The following is a 16708-nucleotide window of genomic DNA, read 5'->3' on the forward strand; positions in this document are numbered from 1 at the left end:
ATTAAGATGTTCTGCTTTTTAAAAGTTGAATTTCAGCATGTTTGCTGAATGCCACCCCACAACAAACCCCTGTGGCTGTTCTGTAACTATCTAACACAAAATGTGCAAACATTTTAGAAAAATTACTTTAAAAAGGAACGTTTTGTTCTGGAAACACTGTCTGATGAAGTAATTAGCCTTTGTGGAAGGAACTGAAAGGACACTGGTAAAAGGAAAAGAACATTCTACAGGCTGACAGGATTTCATGAAGAATTTACATTTTCTTAGGAGTACACTTTCTAGTTGGACACAGAGCTATCAACCATTTCCCGTTTGCCCTACATAAAAGGCACATTTGTACCCCAACATCAGTGCACACAGCTTGTCGTCTGGATTCCTGACAATCCTTGCCGCTATTAATTATTTCATGTACTGCTTTTCCTTTTATTGTGATTCCAGTAGCACTAATGAAAAAACAGCATGTTTGGTTACGTGATTCACAACAACACAGCCATTTAGACATCACTGCACCCGAGATTTAACAAACTGACTTATTTTCAAGAGATGCCCTTATTTCCTCTCATTTCATGAGCACAGAACAACTCCCACTAGGAGCACTTTCCTAATTATTCTAACACCTGACCTGCCTTAACCCTCTCCCACTGTCCACTTCACATCTATTCAAGTCATAAGGTTCTCTAACAACTCATTTATTTCACAAAAGCAGGAGCAGGCCTAGGTCTCTAGTTCGGTTTCTACTACTCACACCCAGGATGCTCAGAAGTAGGCTTTTAAGACATACCTAAATGACTTTTTCAGCAGCACTAAGTGACTGATTCAAAAGCTAGAGTATCTGGTACTTCATTAGACACTTGTTTTTAAAATAGGATCTGTACAGGCCACTTGCTTGTCCTCAGGACCACTAGCGTTCGTGAGTTACAACCCACTGCTCCGAGGACCACAGACCTCAAAGCACAACAGATCCAGTTATCATCAAATAATAAACATAGGCCTTCCACTCTCAAACTGAATTAGAATCAAACCTCCTTTGCCACAAGCAAGGTACTAAGTTTCCAGAGTCTCATGTTTTATGACCCGCCTGGTTACATTACTCCTAAATGCTTTTAATTCCCACACATTAAGCATCCTCATTAGCCTAAATGCCACTGACTTACCTTCTTGTACTGCTCTGCTGTTAGACAAACACCTCAACTTACTGTTAAATAACTTGGAAATCCAAGTCAACAAATCCCTAACTGAACTCTGTAAACATATTTCTTTATCTACATTTGGGCCTGACAGCATTTTAAAAGTAGGCTCTGAATGCAAATAGATCAAGTTGTTCAAATGAATAGCATTTAAAAAATATTATGAATACATTTCTTTGTTTTACTGGACATTTACATGCTGCCTACAGCTGTAATACAGCAGAGCAAGCCAGCTATACAACACTGCCATCACCAAATTTTATACTGCCATACAGGCTCTAGAAGCTGAGGTTAAGTTTCTTTTAGCTCCTCCCTCCCTCTGCAGGCATTGCCATTTAGGTAGAATAATAAATCGCTGCTATCTGTGCGCTAACTCCCTGTAGTGGCAGTCCTCCCACATTTGAGTGTATTCAGGGTCAAGAAAACTTCAGCAAACACACAGAACTGGATGAACATCTCTGCAAAGTTACAAGAATTAAGTGTACGGGAGTTGGTAGTTACTGGAAGAGATAAGTCTCAAAAGAAAACTTTCCCTATGACAAACAACAACGTGAAACCAATACTGCTTGCATCAAGAGCTCTTTATTGACGTCAAAAAGAAATTGCCTGGAATAAGAAAAAAGATCATGTTAAAATCGAAATCGGTTTGGAAGCTGAGGCACATTACTAATCAGGAAGTAAAGTACATAGATGATAGGGATATGGTTAAAATCCTCAATATATTGTGTTAGCCTCAGTTTCTATTTTAAAGAAAAAAATTAACTATATCCTCAGGCAGGAGACAATGGACATGAAGAGATAAAGATCATTACGCAGCCATTACCGCCTGCAGCTTGCCGTCTCCTGCAGCCAAAAAATACACATTGATTGTCTGGCAGCCTCTTCCGAATCCACTAACTTATGGAGCTGATAAAGACCAAAATCCTTAAAGGAACCCGCCTGTCCCCATAGCATCGGGTGACAAAACCCCAGAAAACCATCCTCCCAAAAAGCTAGCGGGGATTTGCGAAGTACGAATCACCTCAAACCGATCACACTGAAATCACATTTAAAAGCAGGCCCAGGCCCTTGCCTGAGCAATGCCGTGGCTGTGTCTGTCGTACCTGGCTTTACTGACCTTGACTTCAGACCTTCCTCATTGCTACAGGCTGCTCGGGCAATCCCTGGACTGTGGACAGGACCAGCTCCGCTCTTCTCATTTGGATGCTGTGGGGCTGTGCCCTCATTTGCAAGGTCCCCGCCCCGCTGTCAGCCTTGGGTCCTGGCTTGCCTCCCTTGTGGCACAGCCTGCCCCTGGCTCCTCCCTGCGTAACAAAACAACAAGGAAACAGTTACATATAGACTGTGTTGAGAAGAGTATGCATTCTACAGTGCTTTCTGTTTACTTCAGTGAACTAAGGAACTGTGGTATGAAGGAAATCACTTGAAATCAGTGACGCTGGACACTGACTCAAAAACTGTTTTCAAAACCTACTTATCCATTGTTCATTCTCAGTGGAAGATGCTTCGATTTGTGATCACACAAAGGTCTGTCCAAGGTCAAAGCTACTGAAATATTTCTACCAGTTACATCCATCATGAAAAATATCCTCTTCACTATGGAAGGGATTTAGTCCTGAAATCATTTGACAGTTTATAAGAGCAAGTAATGAACTTTATTTTAGACACCATAAGCTTTAGGAGATGGTACAATATCCCTCCTCAAAGACCGAAGTTGTCCTAAATCAGCAAGGATTAAGTGTTGCATGGAAGATGGCCAAAAAAATATGTAAAAATACAAAACAGGATTACTCTGTATAACAATATTGCAAAAATAGACCTGGGGGTTTCGGTGGGCTAAACTGGAGAGCAGTGAAAATGTAGCAACAGCGATGGTGTTGCAAAAAGAAAGGCTAATATTAACGGTTGGGAACATTATCAGGACTGTCCTTCTACTCTTTTCACCACTCGTACGATTCGAGTAGGGCACTGCAATTTCAGAAAGCTGAAAACAGACTCAAAGCAAGTATAACATGCATTATACTTGTATACAAAACAAGTATTACTCCCACTGAGCATGTTGGTGCTGATGCCTCATAGAAGTAGGCATACGGTATTTGCCATACATGAGGAGATCCAAGCTGACAGCTTCCGTGAGAATAAAAATGCTGGTCCACCACCTTCTGTATTTTGAATGCTTGTTACAGAAATCCTTGTCTGAAGAGGAAGAAAAAAGTCCCAAATGACTGGGAAGAGAGACACACACCTGTCAACACATAACTTCTGATGAACAGGGCATGGAACTAATAGCTGTATTGGCATTTCTCTAGCCTCCTGCTTTCTCACCACAGTGTATTTTAGACTTGGCACCAGGCAAGCTTCAGCTTCCAGGGATGAATCAACACATTGCTTGTATCAGCTGACTCTCTCACTACAGATGCCATCTTTGACTTACTCTGCTGTCACATCATTGCAGACCTCTGGGACTGAGCTGTCTCTTCACTATGGACATGAGCTGCCTGGAATTCTTCCTCTCTTTCCTAAGGTTTTCTTCTTCTCACTGTCACAAGCAGCTCTCTTCTGAGGACTTACGCTCACTTGGCATCTTTTTCTGTTTAAACCCATGCCATAAAAATAACGTTCAGCATTCACATGTACTCTCAAGATTCCACTCTGCCTTTTCAAGCTCGTCACAACCTGTGCCGCCTTCATCCCACTGTCACCATTCAGCAATTTCTTCATGACTTGAGGCTAAAGCGGGTGAGGCCATTCCTTTCACCATGCTCTTCAATTGCTGATAAAAGGTCACCTCTTCAGGAAACACTCCGTACTTTGGTTTTTCCTCACGGAGTTTTTAAAAACTCATACTAGGGCTGTTAGTACCAATGATTTCTTTTATAGTTATCCTAGAAGGCATCTCTGAATTCTGCCTCCCCAAAGAGAACTATGTTGTTCCATTTGGGTCAGGTGACCCAACCTGGAGGCATCCAGCCAAGAACCATATAACTTCAGTCAGGCTCTCCAGGGAGGTGGGGAGCTGCCTGTTTGCCGGCAGAAAAGTGAAACAACCTGGGCAGAGTCTCATACCATTCACAGGATTTTTAAGGACATTAGATGATCAGCAAGCTCTGGAAACCACACTGTGCCTTACTACTTCTGGATGGAGGGAGATATGTTTAAACCTGAGATAATAAAGGATGAAAGCTATCCTCTTTCAGTGAAAAATCATATCAGGGCTCTGGCCTAGGCTCCGAGATAAGCTTGGATTCTCCTTACTGAAGCTCTTGGAGCACAGAAGGAGCTTCCCAGTGCAAACATGGTGTCTCCAACATTTCTGTTCTGTAGCACTTAAATTGAATCTGAAGTCAGAGCAGCTCCAACAGGGCAGGTGCTCTTCTCCTCCTTCTGACCTGAACAGGACCCGTAACAAAAGAAGCAGCAGCTATCACAGCTAAGGGACTGCACTGTATGGATGTAAGCACTGTATCACAGCCACATTATGACACAGCAGACACTCGCTGCATCAAGTAGGGATATCGCAGGGCATTGGGACTGAAAGATGTATGCGGGCCAACCTGTGACTGAAGGGTTAATATGACCAGAACACATTTGCTGACCACCAAAATTTAGAGTCCAAGTATCTTATCGCCTCTGAGTTCCTCAGCATGTCATATCTCTGGGACTCCTGCTTTACACTTGTCCCAGGCTAGAAGTAGTTCCAACGCAAGTGTACTTTTAAGAGTTCAGAACCCAAAAGGCAAATAACAACAACTCAAAGCTGCTTTTTTTTAGAGAGAAACAAACAGAGGTTCTCAACCTTTCACCTTCCCTATGCACACTCTAATCTGACAAGGCGAACATGCTGTTCTGGGCTTTCTCTCTCTGGTACTCTCTTCATCACTTACCTGTGGCCTTTCCATTCCAAGTTTTTGGGTGCAAGCACTGTTTTCCCATTAGGCATCTGTACCTTGCCTAGTGAAAGAGATCCTCTTTCACAGATAACATTTGTGGGTGTACTGTTAATATTAACAACTGACTCATCACTATACTGCTAAGAATTAAGGGACAATTTTGCCATCTTCCAAAAATTGGGTGTTTCCTTGCCTGTCTCATTTGAAAAACAAACAGAACTGTCCTAGGCATTGATACTAAAATGATTCAAAAATCTGGAAACCTTAACAAGAAATTCATCGTCCTCCATTTAGACACTTATAGCTATCCCATTCTGCTGAGAATAAGAAGCAAACCACTAAAATTTCTGTCACAAGATAAAGACAACATTATAAAAAATTAAGCTGATGTAAAAAGAAAAGGATGCTAATCGACAGAATTACACTGACAAGGGAAGTAAACATTGTTGCTGGAGAGCGAAAAAACAGGTCATTAAAATGACATGATCCAAAGCCAGCAGAATATCAAGGGAGTAAAGTGAATTATGCAGTAATAAACATGTCAAAATCTTTAGCAATGATGCCGCTGTGTTCTGTTAGCCTTTCTATCGCTTGTTTTTGTTTACCACATTAAAATAAAAAAGTTTTCCCCTAAATTACTGTTAGACAACATCAATTCCTTTACAAGCTCTCAACCTGAAAAGAAAAACATATTCCAGTGAAGAGTGTCTTTGTAAGCTGCTCTTACGGATTTTTCAACTCCTTTCTAAATTAAGGAAAAAGTGTTTAAGAAGTCTTCTAAACCTACAGCATATGCAATTGTCAAGCGATTCCTGCAGAGAAGGCAAAGAGAAAAATCAGATACAAGCCCTGTCACTGAAGGTACCCAGATAATACTTGAGTGAGAGCAGCAATGAGAGGAGTTTTAAAGAAGAGATAATGGAACTGCTAATTGCAATACAGACCATTTGAATTTACACCAGTGTAGTGGAAATCGTGTGCTTTAAGATAAACTTTGTTTCTGCCATACAATCAACACGTTATCTATAAAATTTAAAAACCTAATGCATTCTCTTTTTTTGGGTGGTGGTATAATTGAAAGGACAATGTTATTTTCACTGAAAAAATAGCTTTCAGAAAAATTCAGCCCCTTTTGTCAAATAGAGATTAGTGTTAAGATGCTCTCCTAACGCTTCTGTCAAGATTCAGCTATACGCTGCACCAACATCTTCTCTGAAGGACAGAAACATTCGGGAGAGAGGACATCTCTGTATTTACTTAGTTCCTTTAACACTAGAGGAAACTAACAGCTAAATTTAGACACTGACCATTGCATCTGGGTACAGAAGGAGAACGAACAGCTGCTTTGTCCTGGCTAGGACCCCTCACATCAAGTCCCTGGAACAAGGCTCTGCGGTGGTTTGGCTGGACAAGTGCTGTCTGAGCACTTCTAGCTGTCTTGCAGTCAGCTGCCATTGCAATAATTTATTAAAAACTAAACACCAAGCAGTTAGTCATTATAGTCAGTTACCAACATAACACATGCACATCCATGTCCAAATATCCTGCTACAAAAGCATCTCATGCATGTGCATGCAAACAACATCACATGGATGCAAAACAAACGCTCCTAGCAGCGAATAAAACTTCATTAACTGACACTAGTCATCTCCGCAGACATTGCATTTCAGAGGCCAGAGAGGCCTCAACAGTCTCAACAGAGCATGGAAAAAAGGGTTGTCAGGTTTCAGCTCACCCTGGTAAAGGCTCACAGTATCCGTGCTAGCTGGGAACATCAGCAGCATTGGGAGAGAGCAGACTGAAAGTACTCATCAAGGATAATTTCCATAGCAAAGGAGACTTTGGGTAAATAAAATATTGGCATCGTAAAAGTTGACTTGATTTTGCAGCAACTGCTAACTACACCCCATCTGTAGTCACAAGATATCATTCCCACTGGCTCAACAAGGGCAGAGACAGCTTCTGCACTGCGGGAGATGCACTCGCGCAGGAACCTGGCCTCAAGAGGAAACCGAGAGCAATGACAGTCCCGCGTTGCAGTTCTCAAAATGCCACAGGGACATTTCCCAATGAAAATTTCCACTTTGTAAGTTTTCAGGTAAGAATTTGAAGCCCTTGGAATTTAGCTCAGCTGCTTATTGCTCCAGGCACACAGAGGAACATTAGCTACCCTGACCACCCCACACCAGTTCTGGGTGTGACAGAGCTTTACCTGCTGCAAATCTCTGCTCTTTCATGGCTAAACAGGCTGGACATTTGTGGATCAACAACCTGACACAGTAAGTGCCAGATGGGGGCACTAAGAGATACCTGATACAGACTGATACACTGCACCGAGGAGCAGAATTACAGCCTCAGTAAACATCTCTAACATCTGGGAGGAAAAAAACAGTGCTTTTACAGAAAAATGTTTCACAGCCTGGATAACCTTCATGCACATTCCTGAGCTTCACGTACTGAGGTCCAGACACACACTGGAGATGTTACCGGTTTTATTATACCTGTTTCAAAAGCAAACAGGAAAGACGTAGATAATTGAGACTCACTCACAAACACTGGACTAGATAATCAACAGCAAGAAGTCCATTTTCAGGTAAAAGTCATACTGGTTTAAAAAAATGGGCTTGCTATAATGTGCATTACACAAATAGAAGAGGGAAGTCCATCTTAATAGCATCCATAAGCTAGGAGCTGTAAGGAATTCATGCAGCAGGTGAAATCACATAAGGGAACACCTGTAAATTTGAAGGCAGAAAGAGAAAATCCATCAGCAGAAAGGCAGGTAAAACGATGTTTTCAAAAAACATTTCTGCAATCTAATTACTTGGATGACCAGAAATAATACTTACAAAGAATACCAACTGGCAGCTGTTAAGGCTTTACTTTAAGAGCCAAATAATTTATATTAATGAGTTTTAGGAGAGAGGAAGCTGTCTCTGAATTGCAAAGAGCACCGCTCAATTGCTTATTAGAAAAGTAGAGCAGGAGCCAAACCCTAGTTTGAGAAGGTGAGCATTCCTGAGAAGGCTCTTTGTCTGAAGCAGGAGTCACGTTGTGGACTGCTGGACTTGGGAAGGCACCGGCTACAGAAGGATGGGAAAAGCATCAGGCTCCAGCACAGACTCTGACCTCATTACAGGAGATTATTCTCTGACTTAGCACAACCATCTCTACAGCCACACTCTTACCCAGCAACTCCACTCCTGTTAAGTGTAGTCCTGTCAGCTGTATTCAGGTCTTAGCCTAGTCCTGATTGTATTCTAGGTTTCTTTTATTTCCTCTTGCCTTTCTAGCCACTTCTACTTTACTCAATACTTCATGGCCTTGATGCTTCTTGGAAATCTGAGAACCATTTGCACTGGTGTCACGTCCCACCTAGGAGAAGGGGAGAGTGACTAAGATACTCAAATCCACTAGGGATGAAGGAAAAATAACACTCAAGGTCCAAAAACAAACTCCAACTTTAATGGCAGGAACACTTCTATAAACATCAACCCTCTATGTCTTAATATATAATACAAGCTAAGCAGCTTTGTGAGGAGTTGAGGTAGGCCTTGTATTGCTTAACAACGTCAAAACAGAGAGCGAGAAGGGGGAGAAGAGAAAAAGAAAAGGAGAGAAGAACAAAGAGGCAGGAGAGAGGTAAGAGAGAGATAAATCACCGATCCTGGATCCAGCGTTGGACCTGCCAACGGGGGGTGTCAGTGTGTAGAGTGTCCCCCCGAGGCTCACATGCGCCCCTATTTATTGGCTCCAGCCCAAGGTTTCGAGAGTCTTCTCTTACCCCAGCTCCAGGAGTGGTTGAGACATTAGTCAGTCAAGGAGAGTGACACCGGGCCCCTCCCCGTGGCTGGCTTCTGGAGCTTTCCCTGGGGCATTGTCTGTGCTTACAGCACAGCCGCGTGGGCCTGGTCCCTTACAACTGGCAAGGAAAGAAAACTGCCTTTCTCACAGAAGGGAGACAGAAGGAGCTGGTGGTCTATGCAACAACAGGCATCGCCGCACACCTTTAGCTAGCAGTGCCCAGAAATCTACTAAGGCACCTAGGCGGTCAAGAGGACAAAAATAGTAATAGAATTGTGTCTTTCAGGTGTTTTATGCCTTTTTCAGCAGCGAGGAAGTGGTTGAGCAGGCTCTGCACCCAAAACCAGCCAGCTCAGTTTCTGTGTCACCTGCCCATTGCACCTCCCTGTGTCACAAAGTAAGCAGAAATTACTGGATGTGCAAGGAAGATACTGGAACTATCAGCCCCAAATCACAGTAGCCCTCTAACTGCTAGTTAAACTAGTTTTACACCTGGGGGTTAAACTACCACATGCATCAGCAATCTCAGATATTTGTGCTGAAGGGAATAAACACATGCATATGGCTGCATACGGATACCTTAACTTGGAAACGTGATCTAGTACTATCAGAGCAAGCAGAAAAAATTCCTTGCCTAGTACTTCCTTGCCTGCCTTCTTTCACCAAATAGCTGTCAGATGGAAAGAAGCAATCAGAAATAAGAACAGCCCAGTCATTATACCCTGCCACGGCTTAATTTTTTTAACTGCAACCCACCCGAGACCCAGCATGACTCTTACCATCCTATGGCAGTTTTAAGAACTGCAGTTGAGCAGATCGGCAGTGCATTGCAGCAAAAACTCAGCACGCTTCCAGAGAGGCAATTTCATTATCTTAAAAAAAATTGAAGAAAAAGGTGATTTTAAAATTTTAAAGTTATTTCAAGTTATTCAATCCAAAACATTTGCTTTTGATTTTTGTTATGGGTATGATGAGTGGCGGGCATAGGTCATATCACATTTTGGTTGCAGAATTTAGCGCCGATAAGCAAGTACGTCCAGGCAGAACAATCGGTAAAATCCTTACGTTTACAGGGAACTTAGACAAGACCCATCTGCCCAGCTAATGCCTCCAACGGGGAGCTGAGTCATTGGGGGATTTTACCCACTGCCTGATTGCCTCCAGGTCCCCAGCATCGCACGCTATCTTATGTGTTTGTCCTGCTTTATTTCAGCCTCTGCAGAGAGGCAGCTCCCCCACGGCTTGTCAGGCCACGCTCCAGTCTAGCTCAGTCAGACAGCATTAGGGTTGATAAATGAACGATTAAGTTACACAGCCTGTGTAATTCCACAGGAAGGCAGACTGGATGGTCAAAAGGGTTTCTCCAGCTATGAAAATTTGTTCTAGCGTTTGCAGTTACTGTCTAGAATAACAACTGAAACATAGGAAATTTTGGACAAATTTTTTTGTCTGTGAACTAAATCAAGATTTTAACATGCTCATCATGTGTAAGTAGAGAGTTAATGCACTAACTCCACATACAGTAGCTGATTTTGCGACCCAATATGAAAAGGAAATGTCTCAGGTTTAAAAGTGTATTCATACTTGGAAAAGAGCTGCTTAGTGCACAGCAAGATATTGCCAGAATAAGGGGGAAAAATGGAAAAGGCCATTTGCTTCCACTGAGATGAATTCTCTAAATAAACTCAGCAACTCCACAGCTTTATTCTTTGACAGATTCTCTTCCTAGAGCTAGGCAGTATTTTAGTCTAAATTCACTGTATGTGTTCTGTTAAGGTTGAGGTATTTCATAAAAAAGCTGATTTGAATGATGCTTTCTAGGGGAAAACTAACTGAATGTCTAAGTGGTCTGCCTGGCCAATTTCTGAAAGGTAAACGTTTTGACATTATTTCATTTCATTAGGAGTTGAAAAGAACACTTTCATTCTCACACAACTCAAAAGCAGCTTACAAAAATGGAGACCTTGTTACCAAGCAGGAAATATAGTCTCAAACTGGCATGGTCCATGGGCGTGTTACTGATATGCTGATCTTAAAAGTATTTGCACATAACAACCATGGTTTCCCCCCCCCCCATTTTCCCACTTGTCACTATAAAAATTTAAAACACCAGTGAGAAAAAGCCAGCTATTTATACTTTCAAAATAATCCAAACAATCATCAGAAAACTGAAAAGATTTGAAGCAGAACTCGGGTATTTGGTGACTGATTGGAAAATCAGAAAGCCTCTTCAATGAATTAATTCCATTTCATCTAATAATATTTGACTAGTCTTCTCATAGGCTATGTGGATATTGCAATACTTGGGTTGCACGGGCAGACTAATCTGTCAGCACTATCTTCTCAAAACAGAATTACGGTCTCCTTTTCAAACTGCCCCTGTGATTTGGTTTAGTTTTCTCAGAGAAATTAAGAAATTGCTCATGGCAGTTTGGAGATTAAGCAATCACAAAGGAAAGGAGAGAATAAATATTCATGTAATAGCCTTTGTGATCTGCAGGGCTAAATTCAGAAGGTTAATTTATCTGCACTACAAACAGATGAGAACCTCGAATAGAAAACAAAGACTGTCAAGTGGTGTATGAAAGCACCAGTTCGACAAATGGATTTTTTTTTTTAAATTACTTCTCAAACCAAACTTTTAAGCTGACAAGCCTAAAATTTCAACAACAGTCCCTCCTGCCGGTCTGGAACAATAAGAATATTCATACCGATGATGCATTTAAAGCACATGTCCAGAAAACACTCAGACAGTATAGAAGGCACAAACATCAGCTTGCTTTTCAGGCTGTGAACAGCTGCAAGAAGTACACAACTCACCAGGTGAGGTGGCATTTGCAGTGACAACAGCTCAGCTTCTCTCTGAGCAAGAAAATATTAAGCAGCATGAGCAGAGCACACAGAGCATTTACATTTTCCATGGCCTTAAATGTCATGCTTACAAAGAAAACTCCAAGCTGTAAGGGCAACATGGGGAACTGTTTTGCAACTCTTGAAAATAACCACTGCCAGACTGGTGAACAGAAAATCACGCCTCTTCAGCTGACTAAATGTGTGCCGGATGCAACTAATCTAATTAGACTGATGCATTTAACTTCCTTGTGAAATAAAAGGTTATATTCATCTAATAAAATTTTGCCAGCAGAATAGTAGGCAAGACCACAATAATAAGTCAGAGCATGGTATAGAACTGTAGCATGATCAGCTTCATTTTAGTATGGGCAATGAGAAAGACTTTCATCTAGGTATAATACACAGTATGGCCTTCCCTTTTTAAATCTCTGTGTGAGCAATGAGCTAAGTGACTGTGTACACAGTATACTCAATTAATCCACGAGATCCAAGTTCCATGATTAACCTATCAACTTCAACTCGAACTCCAGAAGAGGGAAAAGGGAATATTTATACCAGATTGATCCAGCTCATCTGAAGGCGCAAAGCAGCTCTGGAAACAGTCTGTGTGTTTTAGATTCACAAGGCACTGAAAAAATGAGCAGGAGAAAAAGCTCTATGTGTTAAGATAATGTTTCAGTGACTAAATAGGCTCCCCACATTCCCCAAGACAAACTTCATTGGTTACAGGATAGGATTGTTTCATTCACTTGTACTTTTAAACTGGGCAAGTTGGGGAGTTTCAAGCGTAATGGTTGCTGCTTTTGCATATATGCAGCACAAAAAGCTTTTTTTTTTGGACAACCATCATGACAGGCTTCAAGCATTGATTCCATTTCAAAACACTGTGTCCTTCATCACCAGAAAAAAAAGACAGCAAGACAGCTGTGACCCATATTGACCCCCATGCAGGATGGCCAATTCAGCACCACTGGCACACATGCAAGAAAGCCTCCCTCACCTCATCCCCAAGCCAGCCTCCACCTGCACACTCAGGGCACTCCCTCCCTCCCTCTCCACTATTCAACCTATTTCAACTGTTCCACTTGATTTTCCAAAGCACTAGACACAGACCCAGGGTAGGCCGGGCTACTCAGGCTTCGTGGTGTCAGTAAGGGTCACAGACAAGGCATACTAAGATGCTGGAAGACATCTAGGGCATAGTCTTGTCCTCTTTGCAGCTACAAAAAAAAGTACTTGAGTAAGTACTTTCTGCTGGTTCAAGAGCCAGGAGGGAATGCAGAACACTGGACTTGAGACTGGATAAGCATTGTTTATTACTAGGTCATAAAATATATACAAAATTCTTCCATGGCTATCACATGCATGGGATCTTTCTGCTTATATTGCACTGTGCTGTTCGCATCCACTGAAACAACGATCCCATGAAATCAAGCAGCATAGATGTAAGTATTTTTCAGGGAAGAAAGCCAAAGGCACTGGAACTGTATATATATTTTAGGGTGCTTTACCACATAATCCCATTTATCATTGGACTGCTGACCTCCTACCCGGTTCAAAATACTGGGAGGCCAACTAATTCCTACTTCAAACCTACAGAAATCTGTGAAGTCCAGCCAGAGATGAGTTATGGTCCACACAGGCTTCTGAATAGCAGAATACCTTGTTGCTAAGGTTATCCTGAAGCCTAAAATCGAGTCCATCTAATTTCTGACAAAGCTGCAATTTATCTGGAAAGAGATAATAATTACACAGCAGGACGGTTCTCTTTTGGAGGCAGTAAGCTTATCGTTTTTATACACTTAAGCTATTTAGGAGTGCACAATTGAAACCAATCGCTGCAATTTATCTGGAAAGAGATAATAATTACACAGCAGGATAGTTCTCCTTTGGAGGCAGTAAGCTTACCATTTTTATACACTTTAACTATTTAGGAGTGCACAATTAAAACCAATTGCATATTTGACTATAGTCATGAGGTAGATAGATATCTATATGGCCCATTCTATTTTACCCTTTGTCCCACAAGGACAAAGAACAGATGGCAAAAGGAGCTCAGTCTTGTAGAAGGCTTTTGGAAGCCTCACGTGATTTGTGAAGGCTGGTTTAAAAAAAGTCTTTGGCTGTAAGCTTTTGCATCCCAAAGTTTAATTCTTCTTCTCAACTGAAAAACCTTGCTAATTTCTGGGGGTGGGTGGGGGAAGCTAAATATAGCTTCCCAGTCAATAAAGATGTCTGAAGACAAAGTACTCCCTAACATTCCTACCAGGCCAGATTTTTAAGTGGTACTGGCTGTCTCTCAAACACCTTGAGTCAGAGCAGAGAGAAAAGGTTCTGCTCCAGAAAAATCCCAACACGGGCTGTAACAGCAGCCCCTGCCCAGATGCCCTCCAACCGGAGAACACGGCTCTTGCCTACCAATGCCCTAAGGCCCACAGCAAGAGCGGTACTTTACCTAAGGTCACAAGTAGCCTAACCACTGAAGAAAGAACAAGTACATTTACTGTTGCCCACAACTGATTGTACAGTACCACGGGGACTGCAACAAAAGTTACATTTATTGTGACACTGTTAATATTACTCATGTTTATTACACATTCATACAAACAACGTAACTATTTCACAGGAGGAAGGAAAATTGCTTTCCTTTTTTTTTAAGATATATACTTCAGCAGCTGCAACAGAATTTGGCAACACAAAACTGCCCCAGCATTTCCAGCCTTATTTTGCAAGGAGTTATCAACCCTCCATAAACTCAATGAAATGAAGACTTAAGCAACTCTTGGACGTGAGCTGGTCAAGTGCCACAGAACAACCAGGGTACACAGGTAATCACGCATTCAAGTCAACATGCCTTGATACAGAAATTACAAATAAACCACAAAACGCAATACATTTTGCTGCTGTGCATGCTTAGCAGCAGATGCCAAGCCTCTAAGAAACAGTTGAGCCTTCCACTGCCTCACCTGGGACTTTGGACTTCGGACTTCATTGATCTGCCTCAGATAAGAGTTCCTTTTATTACTTAACAATCCAAAGAGGTTTCTCTGATAAAAGCTGTAGCACTCATTTCCTCTGCATTTATAGTTGCTACTGTTAGAAGGCACAGTTAGGCAGACAGGACACCACATCTTTTAAGTGAACAACACGAAAAAAAAGATACTGCCCTTTCAGGCTTAAGACATGGAAACGATGATGCTTCTTCCCTTTTCCCTACTCTCACACACCAGTATATTGAATGAACTGTATATCGTTTCCAATGGCAGCTGATGCATCAACCTGTGTTGCCAGGCAAACCATCTGTAAAAAGAGAAAGACAGGAACATAGATACAGACAGAGCACAAGATCATTGTTCTTCTCAGGTGAGGGAAGATGCCATCAAGCTCTAAAACTAGTTCTCAACCCGGCTTTCACCAGTGCACTCATCAGCAATCTGCACCTTAGGAAGTGAGCTGTGCAGGCAGGAATTGGTGCTGGATCCATCACAGTGCTGGGAAGCAGTGCAGTATTAGCAACATGCTGCCAGCACAGCAGAGAGCAGGAACAATGTAATTTCTGGAGGTGCCGCGATAGCCCGACGTGACAGGCAAACCACTGGGTACTGTGACACAACAGGAGTGCAGAGGGACTGCGGAAAGACTATGGAAGGCACCTTGCCGCTCACCAATGAAAGGAAGCATGCCTCCACACTTCATTACACCACACAAACTCCTGCTAGGAACGAGGCCCACGTCATCTTGGATGCAAGAACTCTTTTGTCTCTGCCAGAGCTACTTAGCTGACGCCCATGCGAACACAGCCCTGAGGCTCACCCGTCCCGTCCTGCCATTGCTGGAGCTACATAACATCATGGGCAGTTCAACCCTCCTCTCCCCATCACCCTCAATTTTTCTTCTGTGCTTTTTCCCCCCACAGTTCAGTACACCCTGCAGCAGTCTAAAGACCCATGGCATATCCTCCTCTTCACACTAATTGTATCAGCTGACACAGCTCACTGCACATGGCTAAGGGTACCAATGACCATTTCCACCAAGAGAAGCATGCATAACCTAACAAGCCCCACAAGCCCACAGAGCCCTGTCAAGAAACAGTCATGAAGGAGCCAATTCCTATCACCACCCTGTGGGTGGGGGCAGATGGTGGGCAAATAACCAAGTAAATACAGCTAGGAAAACAAAAAAGAAAACCCATTAACAAGAAACAGGCTGAGCACATTAACAGTGCAGAGAAGAAAGCCAAAGAGATACTGTTATTCAGAACAGCACACCACACCACCAGCGTGAATTTATCAGCTCCGGAAAAGTTAATACACCTTCTAAAGTATTGAATAAATGGTATATCATTTTTCACAAATCTTGTTTTGCAGCTAAGGGTCACATGCCTCACATCAAGAGCTATGCTGAGTTCTTGACAGGCATCAATGAGAATTGATCCTGAATACTGAAACTGTGAGCCAAGCCAGGGGCATAACTAACCCATGAGAACAAGTCTCCTACCCAGCTAACAGCTCACGCACTAATTCCCTTCTGGACTCTCTATTTCTAAAAAATACATACAGAAATCATGATCAAACTCTGCATTGCTTTTTACTCAGCGCTTCCTTTTGGTAATCCAGCCCCACTGGAACTCCTGCTACTTGATATTCAAACTATAGAAATACTGATGGTGCCAAGCAATACTGTTGCACAGGCACCATTCGTAGAAGAGCATCTAATCCACAGCATAACAATCACATTAGCAAGGAGCAGAGCCAGCTCCGCTAAGCCTTTCATTGCACAAATCATGGACTTCGCATGTTCAACCTTCCCCGCATTCTGTGGAGAGAGCAGATCATGCTGTTGTGGGAAGGTTGCCTCTGGTTTACTGCAGTAAGGTTTACAGCCTCTCCTCTCCAGCAAGTGGAACTAGCCGCTGCCAGACAGAGTACAGGGCTGAAAGGGTCATTACGTGCTCAGGAATGGGACCTGGCTGTA

Source organism: Pygoscelis adeliae, unplaced genomic scaffold (assembly GCF_000699105.1).
Source record: "Pygoscelis adeliae isolate BGI_AS28 unplaced genomic scaffold, ASM69910v1 Scaffold55, whole genome shotgun sequence".
NCBI classification, from domain to species: Eukaryota; Metazoa; Chordata; class Aves; order Sphenisciformes; family Spheniscidae; genus Pygoscelis; species Pygoscelis adeliae.